Source organism: Ptychodera flava, chromosome 3 (assembly GCF_041260155.1).
Source record: "Ptychodera flava strain L36383 chromosome 3, AS_Pfla_20210202, whole genome shotgun sequence".
In the NCBI taxonomy this organism is placed as follows: domain Eukaryota; kingdom Metazoa; phylum Hemichordata; class Enteropneusta; family Ptychoderidae; genus Ptychodera; species Ptychodera flava.
In genome coordinates, this window is record NC_091930.1 from 1508142 (window position 1) to 1520516 (window position 12375).

General features: G+C 37.8%; 1 protein-coding gene across 3 annotated transcripts in view; it reads left to right on the plus strand.

The window, feature by feature from the left end:
• LOC139129420 (uncharacterized) overlaps positions 1-12375 on the plus strand; it is a 51902-nt gene that overhangs the window by 4626 nt on the left and 34901 nt on the right. Inside the window, exons 1-2 of one of the 3 annotated variants that reach the window (XM_070695059.1) lie at positions 4514-4573; positions 10059-10334. The exons of the other annotated variants lie outside the window; for them this stretch is intronic. The gene's annotated coding sequence lies outside the window, so the exon portion shown is untranslated. Of the gene's footprint in view, positions 1-4513; positions 4574-10058; positions 10335-12375 lie in introns of those variants that run through there. 3 annotated transcript variants of the gene reach the window in all.

The window sequence follows — 12375 nt, forward strand, 5'->3', positions numbered from 1 at the left end:
CAATGGGGCGCATAGACGCAGAGCGGAATAGACCACAGATGACTGCGCTTTTATCAAGGCACCGTATGCAGTTATTAGCAAATGGTAGATCAGATTCATTTTCATTTGACTTAAAAATGCCATCTCCCATTGAGGAGAAATTTAAACTTCAAAAATCTGACACAGATCCAGAAGACTTCAATCACTTCCCCACAAGGCGATCAATTACTGACTTTGGTTGTTCTAAGTTGGCACTGCAAAAAGCTTTTGAACATAATTTTTTGATAGGTAAAGTAGTATCACACACACACACAGTTTTCACTATGACAATCGCATTGGAGCTGCAGCATCCCCACTCAAACTGCAATCAGTTTCTTTTTCGTTTTAAATTTATCCGCGGTTCCTCGGTGGGGACGCTTTAATTGGCCGAGTGTTTATGATTGGAAAAACACACACAACTGTGAGTATGTTTGGCACGTCCCTGTTCTACCAAATGTCATCGCTGCTGAAAGTTTGCGATTGCCCCCAAGTGCAGGGGTGTCAAAGTTGACCTTTTTATCACCCGACAGATCCCCTAACACTGTCTGAAAGGTCCCTAAAAGCCTCTTTACCGCCTACCCCCACCCTACGATTTATACCTTGCATGTTGGTTCGTCGCTATATGCTTCACACAAGATAAAGGTATTTATACTTGTTTAACTTGTTTACGAGACATTCAACATTCCTTCGAATTCATACTGAGCATGACCACGGTAACCCAGATAATTACTCAACCTATCACAATAATTCAATACCTTAACCTTTGACATCCCAACCGACGTAAGTCATAACCAGGCAACAACATTCTATACACTATCACCATGCTATCACCAAAGTGCTTACACAGTTTCAATATATCCCGCCTCTCTACCCGATAAAATGTCTATCTGCAGAGGAACAGCCTAAGGACGTTTTCACGTAAACGACGTCCAGTCTGCAATTTTCTGTGCAGGCCATCGATGCCAATCGAGCAGAGGTTATGATGGTAAAGCTATCAAATCACAATAGTGACAACACGAACAATAGCTTATCGTGTAACCTCGAGTGACCTGTGTCGTTCAGTCAATACAATGATGGCGCCGATACAGCACTACACCCCTGAATTCGTCATTCAGCAAATAACCTTCTGAAGCTCGTTAACCTGTGTATAAGCTTATGCTTGTTATGCCTTGTCTGTATCACATCATGGGCTTGTTTTGAGGAGAACCATTTCAATTTTGTTTATGGTCTTTTATCGCTATTTTGAATATGAAAATCGATCACTACCACAGGCCATTATATACCTAGCGCTAGGTTTCGCGGTATAAACGGTTTATTGGAAGTGTCCTCTATAAAGTGTGAACCCTGTTTCTTGTTCAACTCACATCAGTCGGTTTAAATTTAGACGCTGCCACTAGCATCTCACACTTTCCGTTAGAGTTACAGATAAATAGTAATTGCTAAAACCTCAAAATGACAGATATACTGACGCTGTATATCCGACCAAGGTGAAGACTCTGCTGTCAGAACAAGCATCAGCAAGAGTAATATCTCTCTGAATCTGCATTAATTTTAAGGATATCAGTTATGGTTGTTCGGAGTTTAACTCATGCATTACCGGCGCAGCATTGAACAACAAACACTCCCTTGTTTCTGTGTTACAGATACGTCGTACAGATGATGTAGTATCATATTCTGGTGTTTCACCTCACCATATAATTGTAGGTTTCAATTAATGATATGAAACTGTTAGTAAATGTAAGAAAGTAATACTTATCACTTGTATATATGTACTAACCTTTTTAGACGGGGACGGTTATAGTTTTTGGTGCATGAATTTCAGGAAGGTCGCTACTTCTCATGCAAAAGTTTGGGAGAGGGTCACCATTCTTTACCATTGTTTACGCACGAAGTGTTTTGAATCGCACCAGTCCTGGGCACAAACACAATTCAAGATTACTCCAATTAACTTCTGCAAGAAGCCTGACCATATTGTTTTCATTTTTTTAATTAAGAGTATTATCTTGTTGTCGTTTTGAAACTTGTGCTCACTCAGATTTTAGGTCGATGAATGCTACAATGACTGGATGTCCTACACATTTAGCAGTACATTAGAACGAGGAGGCGTAAAGGTCATTTGCCAACAGGATTGCTCCGCCCTACACGTCGTACGCTGGCATTCCAGCAGTAAAAGGACACAAAGAAATTTTGGTCCCAATTCACACTCCTTCAATCAGTCCGATTCTTAAGTCCGGTTAACCAGACTGATACCACGGTATCTGGACACCAACGCAGTGAAATTAAATCACAGCTTGCAACAGTCCCCAAGCAGGTAAGGCGGAATTGTTTTTGTTCAGCTATGGGTAGGCCTACTTCTTTCAGTTTGTGTGTCATATCCAGGGACTACTGAAAGACTTTTTCATGAATGGGGAAGTAAAACTTACCTCATTCTTATACACAGTAGATTGCGTAAAATTAAAAATGTAAGCGATAAACGTTGTCTTTATTTCTGCATTTGCATATGTATCTTTTCATTAGGACGTTATATTCTCGGACTGATTGAGTCAAGTTTTGTATTTTATCACATTCTTTGCGATTGATCTCTTGTTAAACAATGGAAATGTAAGCATCCTCAGGGAATTAGACAAGGGGAAATATTGAACGAAAACCTGTCCGTTAGAACGACTACACTCCTGTCTCATTTTGTCTTGACCAATATCTTAAAGTTAGAATGCTCCAAACAATCATTTCTGATAAGAGCACTTAGAAGTGTTCTGTCATTGTAACACACAGACTTGTAAACTGTACTGTTTTGCAAAGTAATGCCCCTATACCAAAATGGCTGTAATATGCGTTCTGCATTATGTCTGAAAGGTTACCGCTAAAACCAAACAGCACACTGCGTAAATCTTGGTAGATTGGGGTAGTAAAACGATTTTGAGTCTTGTACTATGCCTGTCAAAATTGGACAATTCCGGACACAATGGATGACTTCTTGTTCGATATCATGATGTGACCTTTCACCTCATCTGACTAATTGTTGGGTCAGCCTACAGTTAGAATAAATTGACGTCATCTGCAAATTAACATTAACGTGATGTATAACTCTATATGAAACCATCAGTATGAACGGTCATCAAATCGACGTAAACTTGTAATTGTACAATGGTTTTTGCATTGTTAACATACAGGAAAAGCATACAATAAACGAAACATACGGAAATGTAACAGTAGAAAAACATATAAAGAAGCGCATTTTTATTTCTTAGGGCCAGACACAAAGAAATTTGCTTCATCCTCAGAACTTAATTTTGATGTTGTTGATGTTGTTCTTCAATGGTTTTGTTCTGTATCTGTTTTCTTCATCTTCTGTCACAATAATAAGCATTTCCATATTCATAGCCGGCACATCTCTAAATTAACCCAAAATGCTACAAAATGATATAATTTTAATTGCTAATTTTAAAGGTTGTACATCAGGAGAGGTATGCCTCCTCCTGACTCCCCCAAAATGTACACTGCATGACCCTGACCTCTTTAAATATAATAATATCCATAACTGTAGTAGCAGCCACAATTGTAAACAAATGCAACAATAAAAGTGAATATCGTCTGTGCAACGAAAAACCAGCCATAATTGTAAAACAAAATTACCTATTTTGTAATGACAAAACAATTTATAAATGTAATTCTGATAAATGATATCTGTAATAAATATATATTTATTAGAGATATTTCTCTTTGTTACATTTATAAACAGGTGTAATTATGTACGTTCTGTTTATATCGATTGATCAATATTAAAAAAACATACGTTGATAACTTTTACTAATGTAAAGTTGTCCCATTCCCTATGATATTGATTAGAAATCAGTATATGCATACAGGGTAGATGTATATTTCAGGATTTTCTGGTAAAGAACGAGACGAAAATAGCATTAGTTTGTTTTTATTATGGTATAGTTGAGCTTATGGCGGGCACATAGCAATTCGCTATTGAATTGCTCTATGTATCGACGGTGACGGTGAACGAGAGGGGCTAGAATCGTTACATTGTGGTACTAAGGTATGGTAATTACGGCAAGTCTCTGTTTTTAACCCCAAAAGTGTCCAGTGACGGGGTGTGCAACGATACTGTTGACGTAGTCAGGATGTTTGTTTGCTGCCACAAAAAGGCTTTTGTTCCATAGCTCAAAAAGTTGTTTACGCCGCTGGGTACAGGCACGGCCCATTTTTGAGGGGTCGCTTTACATGCTTTTATGGGCATTGTAGTGCCAGGTTAAGCTTTCTAGTGTCAGGCATGGATGACTCTGAATTTCGACACGGGCTCATACATGACGAAAATGCATCGTATAGGCCTAAGCCACAAATTTCATCGTTCATTGCATTTTTCAGCGCGACCTTCGGGAGCGTAACTGTAATAAGAATAAAAAATATTTTTCAGAGCCCACTCCAAGCTTACAATTTTTCAGCTCGCCCTTTTGGGGCGTTAGTTTAAAATATCAAAAATATTTTTCAGCACGCCCTGCAGCCAAAAGACTTTCCAGCTTGCCAGCTTGCAGCCGTCCCCTAGCAGGTAAGGCGGACTTTTTTCATGTTTAGCTACGAATACTTCATACCGTTTGTATATCATATTTGGACGACTGAAAGAATATTTCGTAAATAAGGAAATGAAACCTACACAATTTCTGGCCTTTAGTAGATAACGTCAATTCAAATTGTCAGCGATACAGTGAGAACGCATCTTGTTTTGCCTAAATTTCTTCGTTCAGAACTTATATTCTCGGACTTACTTAGTCAGTGTAGTATTATTGTTCATCTATTCATCAAATTCTTTGCGGTTGACCTCTCGTTAAGCAGTAGAAATATAAGCTCCCACAGAGAATTAGACAAGGGCAAATGCTGGTGAAAACCCTCTCCGTTGGAACGACTACACTCTTCTGTCCTGTTTTGTTTTGGTAAACATCTTACAGTTAGAATGCTCTCAATCGTTTCTGATATTAGCACTGGAATGTGGTCTGTCCGACTGTGACACATAGACTTGCAAAATGTCTTGCAAAATAATTCGTACACACAAAATGGCTGTAAGCATTCAGTGTTATATGTTGAAGGTGGTGTCTGCATTTACCGCTAAAATCAACAGCACACTGCGTAAATCTTGGCAGATTGTAGTATTAAAAATATGTTGAGCCTAGTACTATGCCTGTCAAATTAGACAGTTCAAGACACAGTGAATGACTGACTTCTTGTTCAATATCATGATGTGACCTTTCACCTCATCTGACACTCGGACTAATCGCTAGATAAGGCAAAACATATGGAAATGTAACAATAGAAAGATACACATAAAGAAAACGCATCTAAGTTTCTTAGGGCAAGACACAAGAAGTCTTGCTGGATCCTCAGAATTTTGGTTTAATATTGTTCGTCAGTGATTTTGTTCTGTATCTGGTTTCATGATCTCGTGTCACATTTTAATCCATGCAAGCATGAGCTTTCAATGGTAGAGGCGCACCTAAGGGATCAGCGGATGGTATGTCATTTTCAGATGATAAGTATATATTCAGCTTGTATATTCAGCTTGTTAACACTCCTTGTACATATATATTTCCACATTGCTATTGTAAACTGCATTCATCTGTCAACAAGAACGATGCACAATACATGTACTATAGGCAGTGTCTACAAATTAACGCAGGAAACAAAATGGTTATGTAGTATTGGGACTGAGCTGCCATGTCATCTTCCGCGTTCGATTTTACTGAAGAAATTAGCAAGTTCATCTATCGTGTAACCGTTGATCGTTCTCTATCATTCTCAAATTCATACCTGATACTTTATGGGAATAATCGGTTACAAAATGGATGAACTTGCTAATTTTCACAGTAAAATCGAACGCGGAATATGATATCTCAGCTTAGTCCCTATGCGAAATAGCCATTTGAACCAAGCATCTGGTACCAGATACTATTCAGTAAGGTGCCGCACAAACAGATTTAGAAATACTTTTGTACCCTCAGCAGTGAGAATTCAAACCAATTTTCTAACAGGTGAAAAAAAAACCTTACTGTTAGAATTATTTTAAATTGTACTGTTGTTGATCGACAAGTGCTTTGTCTGTTATTTGTAACTGTGCTTTTTAATCTGTGTGAACTCTTTGTATTTTATTTATTGTGGAATATTTCTTTTTAGACTGTGTACACCATAACACATTTCCATTTTTAGCTCACGTGTGTAAACACGTGGGCTAATGTCATAGCGATGTCTGTCTGTCTGTCCGTGTGTGTGTGTGTGTGTTAGTGTGTGTGTTGTGTGTGTGGTGTGTGTGTGTGTGTGGTGTGTGTGTGTGTGTGTGTGTGTGTGTGTGTGTGTGTCTGTTTACACGATAACTCAAAAACGCCTGAACGGATTCAGGTCAGATTTGGTATACAGGTACCATATGCTACTTGCAAGAACTGAGTAGATTTTGGTTAGTGTGGCTTGCATGTTAATGAAGTTATGCAATATCATGTTTTTTCCTTACAATGGTTTCCCTATGGAGACGTTAATGACAGTGTAGACATATATCAAGAAATACTGCACAAAATTTCATGAAACTTTTCACAGATGACAATCTAAGAACATTATGATGATACTGTGAGTGTCATGTCAATTATCTTCTCATTTGCATATTTAATGAACTTTTGTTATTAGTGAGATAACTCTGAAATTCCTGCACCAAACTTGATGATACTTGCAACAAATATTGATCTGATATATATCTAATTATACTTAGAAGCATTAGGCTGTGTCAAGTTAATAAATAGCTCATTTGCATATTTTATGAAGGTTTGTAATTAGTCATATAACTCCGATATAACTTCACCAAATGTGATGAAATCTGCTGCAGATACTGATCCGATTGATATCTAACTGTAGTGTAAAGCATTTAGTAGTGTGAAATTAATTAAGGGTTCATTTGCATATTTAATGAACTTCGTAATTAGGTATATAACTCTCAAATTACGGCAATCAAGTCAGTGAAATCTTGTACAGATATTGATCTGATAAATATCTAATTGTACTGACAAGCATTTGGCCGTGTCACGTTAGCAAATAGCTCATTTGCATATTTTATGAAGTTTTGTAATTAGTCATATAACTCCAAAATAACTGGACCAAATGTGATGAAATCTGCTGCAGATACTGATCCGACAGATAGCTATTTGTGGTGTAAAGCATTTAGCTGTGTGGAGTTAAGTAAGGGTTCATTTGCATATTTAATGAACTTTGTAATTAGTGATATTACTCCAAAATTACAGCATTATATTTGATGAAACTTACTACAGATATTGTTCTGATAAATATTTAATTGTACTGAGAAGCATTTGGCGTGTCAAGTTAATAATTAGCTCATTTACATATTAAATAAAGTTTTGTAATTAGTGATTTAACTCTGAGAGTACTGTGCGAAAGTTGCTGAAACCTGCTCCATATAATGATATAACAGATAACTGATTGTTCTTATTACACGCCTCACAAGGGTATGAATTGGGTTTATTGACAGGAATATTGAAAAACATAATACAATAAATCCTCGTCAGAGATAGCTACTCTAGCAGTAGACCGTATACACATCTACTCTTATCAGAAGTCTGTCATCCGGGTCGTTTGCTCAATTGAACTGCTCTGAGAATATACAATGTCTGTCTTTCGTCTTGTGTTTTGGTTAGTGATTATCCTGAGGTCTGCAAATGTTGCATAACATCTCCTTGCTCGTTGAGACAGGTCAAAGGTGTCTGATAAATGTCAATACATGTCGAGTCACCAGCAGTCAATTTCAATGCTTGATAAATAAGTTTGTAATTTTGTCAAACTCAAAGTCATTCCTTCCATTCAAGGGTCACATTAGTATGTCAAGTTGTTGTGTAAGTATGCTAAAATTTTAGTCTGTTTACTGACTATTAATGAACCTGTTGTGAAACACGTGAGCATATTCAGTTCATATCTGGTTTAACTTGGATTAATAAAGGATATAATGTCACGTCAATGGGGCGCATAGACGCAGAGCGGAATAGACCACAGATGACTGCGCTTTTATCAAGGCACCGTATGCAGTTATTAGCAAATGGTAGATCAGATTCATTTTCATTTGACTTAAAAATGCCATCTCCCATTGAGGAGAAATTTAAACTTCAAAAATCTGACACAGATCCAGACGACTTCAATTACTTCCCCCCACCAGGCGACCAATTACTGACTTGCGTTGTTCTAAGTTGGCACTGCAAAACGCTTTTGAACATAATTTTTTGATATGTAAAGGAGTATCAGGTACACACATTTTCACTATGACAATATCGCATTGGAGCCGCAGCATCCCCACTCAAACTGCAATGACTTTCTTTTTCGTTTTAAATTTATCCGCGGTTCGTCCGTTGGGACGCTTTAATGGGCCGACTGTTTATGATTGGAACAAAACACACAACTGTGAGTATGTTTGGCACGTCACTGTTCTACCAAATGTCATCGCTGCTGAAAGTTTGCGATTGCCCCCAAGTGCAGGGGTGTGAAAGTTGTCCTATTTATCATCCGCCAGAACCCCTAACACTGTCTGAAAGGTCCATAAAAGGCTCCTTACCGCCAAACCCCACCTTATGATTTTGACCGTGCATTTTTGTTCGTCCCTATATGCTTCACACAAGATCAAGGAATTTACACTTGTTTACGAGACATTCAACATTCCTTCGAATTCAAACTGAGCATGACCACGGTAACCAAGGTAGTCACTCAACCTATCACAATAATTCAACGCCTTAATCTTTGACCGAACCAGGCAACAACATTCTATACACTATCACCAAAGTGCTTACACAGTTTCAATATATTCCGCCTCTCTACCCGATAAAATGTCTATCTGCATCGCGCAGAGGAACAGCTTAAGGACCTTTTCACGTAAACGACGTCTAGTCTGCAATTTTCTGTGCAGGCCATCGATGCCAATGGAGCAGATGTTATGATGGTAAAGCTATCAATCACATTAGTGACAACACCAACATAGCTTATCGTGTAACATCGTATGACCTGTGTCGTTTAGTCAATACAATGATGGCGCCGATACAGCACTACACCCCTGAATTCGTCATTCACCAAATAACTTTCTGAAGCTCGTTAACTTGTTTATAACCCTTTGCTAGTTATGCCTTTTCTGTATCACATCATGGGCTTGTCTCGACGAGAACCATTTCAATTTTATTTATGGTCTGTTATCGCTATTTTGAATATAAATAGCGATTACTACAAGCCATTATATACCTAGTGCACATGCTAGGCTTCGCGGTATAAACGGTTGATTGGAAGTGTCCTCTATAATTGTGAACCATGTTTGTTGTTCAATTCACATCAGTCAGTTTAAATTTAGACGCTGGCATCAGCATCTCACAATTTCCGTTGGAGTTACAGATAAATAGCAATTGCTAAAACCTCAAAATGACAGATATACTAACGCTGTATATCAGACAAAGGTTAAGACTCTGCTGTCACAACAAGCATCAGCAGAGTAATATCTCTCTGAATCTGCATTTATTTTAAGGATATTAGTTATGGTTGTTCGGAGTTTACCTCATGCATTACCAGTGCGTGCATTGAACAACAAGCAATCCCTTGTTTCTGTGTTACAGAAACGTTGTACAGATATTGTAGTATTGTATTCTGGTTTAAGCTTATTGGTGTTTCACCTCACCATATAATTAAAGTTTTAATCAATGATATTAAACTATTAGTAAATGTAAGAAAGTAATAATTATCACTTTTATATAAAATAATGTACTAACATTTTTAGACGGGGGGGGGGTTATAGTTTTTGGTGCATGAATTTCAGGAAGTCGCTATTTCTCATGCATAAGTTAGGGGGAAGGTCACCATTCTTTTTGCAAGAAGTGTTTTGAATCTCACCAGTCCTGGACACAAACACAGTTTAAGATTACTCCAACTTCTGCACTTCTGCAAGAAGCCTTACCATATTGATTTCATTAATTTGAAATTAAGAGTATTTATCTTGTTGTCTTTCTGAAACTTGTGCTCAGATTTTAGGTCGATGAATGCTACAATGACTGGACGTCCTACACATTTAGCAGTACATTGGAACGAGGAGGCGTAAAGGTCATTTGCCCACAGGATTGCTCCGCCCTACACGTCGTACGCTGGCATTCCACCAGTAAAAGGACACAAAGAAATTTTGGTCCCAATTCACACTCCTTCAATCAGTCCGATTCTTAAGTCCGGTTAACCAGACTGATACCACGGTATCTGGACATCAACGCAGTGAAATTAAATCACCACTTGCAACAGTCCCCAATCAGGTAAGGCGGAATTGTTTTTGTTCAGCTATGGGAAGGCCTACTTCTTTCAGTTTGTGTGTCATATCCAGGGACTACTGAAAGACTTTTTAATGAATGGGGAAGTAAAACCTACCTCATTCTTATACACAGTAGATTGCGTAAAATTAAAAATGTGAGCGATGAACGTTGTCTTTATTTCTGCATTTGCATATGTATCTTTTCATTAGGACGTTATATTCTCGGACTGATTGAGTCAAGTTTTGTATTTTATCACATTCTTTGCGGTTGACCTCTTGTTAAACAATGGAAATGTAAGCATCCGCAGGGAATTAGACAAGGGGAAATATTGAACGAAAACCTGTCCGTTAGAACGACTACACTCCTGTCTTGTTTTGTCTTGACCAATAGCTTAAAGTTAGAATGCTCCAAACAATCATTTCTGATAAGAGTACTTAGAAGTGTTCTGTCATTGTAACACACAGACTTGTAAACTGTACTGTCTTGCAAAGTAATGCCCCTATACCAAAATGGCTGTAATAGGCGTTCAGTATTCTAAGTTGACGGTGGTGTCTGCATTATGTTTAAAAGGTTACCGCTAAAACCAAACAGGACACTGCGTAAATCATGGTAGATTGTAGTGGTAAAACAATTTTGAGTCTTGTACTATATATGCCTGTCAAATTCGACAATTCCGGACACAATGAATGACTTCTTGTTCCATGTCATGATGTGACCTTTCACCTCATCTGACAAATTGCTAGGTCAGCCTACTGTTAGAATCACGATTTTGAGTCTAGTACTATGCTTGTCAAATTCGACAATTCCGGACACAATGAATGACTTCTTGTTCGATATCATAATGTGACCTTTCACCTCATCTGACTGATTGTTAGGTCAGCCTACTGTTAGAATATATTGACGTCATCTGCAAATTAACATTGACGTGATGTATATATCTATCTGAAACCATCAGTATGAACGGTCAACGAGTCGACTTAAACTAGTAATTGTGAATGATTTTTGCATTGTTAACAGACAAGTAAAGCATACAATAAACGAAACATACGGAAATGTAACAATAGAAAAAACATATAAAGAAAGCGCATTTTAATTTCTTAGGGCCAAACACAAAAAATTTGCTTGATCCCAAGAACTTAAATTTGATGTTCTTCTTTAATGGTTTTGTTCTGTATCTGTTTTCTTGGTCTTCTGTCACATTTTAATCAAACATGTGCTTTCGAGGATAGAGTGGCACCTTGGGGATCAGCGGATGGAAATATAAGTATATAGCGTGTTAACACTACTTGTAAATATTTCCATATTTGTGACTGAATTCATCTATAAACAAGAACGATGCACATTACATGCATTATAGGCAGTGCCCACAAATTAAGTGAATGCTCGCTGCTCAGTGAAGCAGAGGGCACGGAAATTTTAAAAACATACAGACCAAAAGTGCTGAAAAAGCATAGGTGTACAATCATGGTTGCTTATTCTCAAAGTGTAGGGCGTCCATATCGGTGTCCTCACAGTTTACTTGTACATAGTAATTGACAATGAGACGGTCTTATAATCTAGAAATATAAAAAAATGTTGCACTGCACTTGGTCATATCCTCGAGACCCATGCCAGTTTGGGCCTCGACAGAATTAGGACGAGGGGCTAGTGCAATTGAGGTCACTGTTCTATCCAGGTCATTTGTGGGACGCCCACTAGTTTTCGTACATCAGTTCTTGTATGAGATATGATCCAAATGTTCAAAAGTATGTCTTTCACCGATTTCGAAAGTCAGAAATATCTCCACTCTTTTGATTAACATGATACTATCGAGATCCAATTTATCAATGTCTGTCAGTCACCATCATTACCAAAATCAATTGATTTATGGACAATTCTCATAGATAAACCGTTTCAATTCCACTTTCTCATGCCTGCATTAATTAATGTTCTGATGACACCTTTGTTTGAGTGTCTTTCTTAATGACGACATGAATCGAAACGAAGTGATGTTGGCGAATAAATTATTTTATGTCGACAATGTAGCGATTTATACCGATACCAA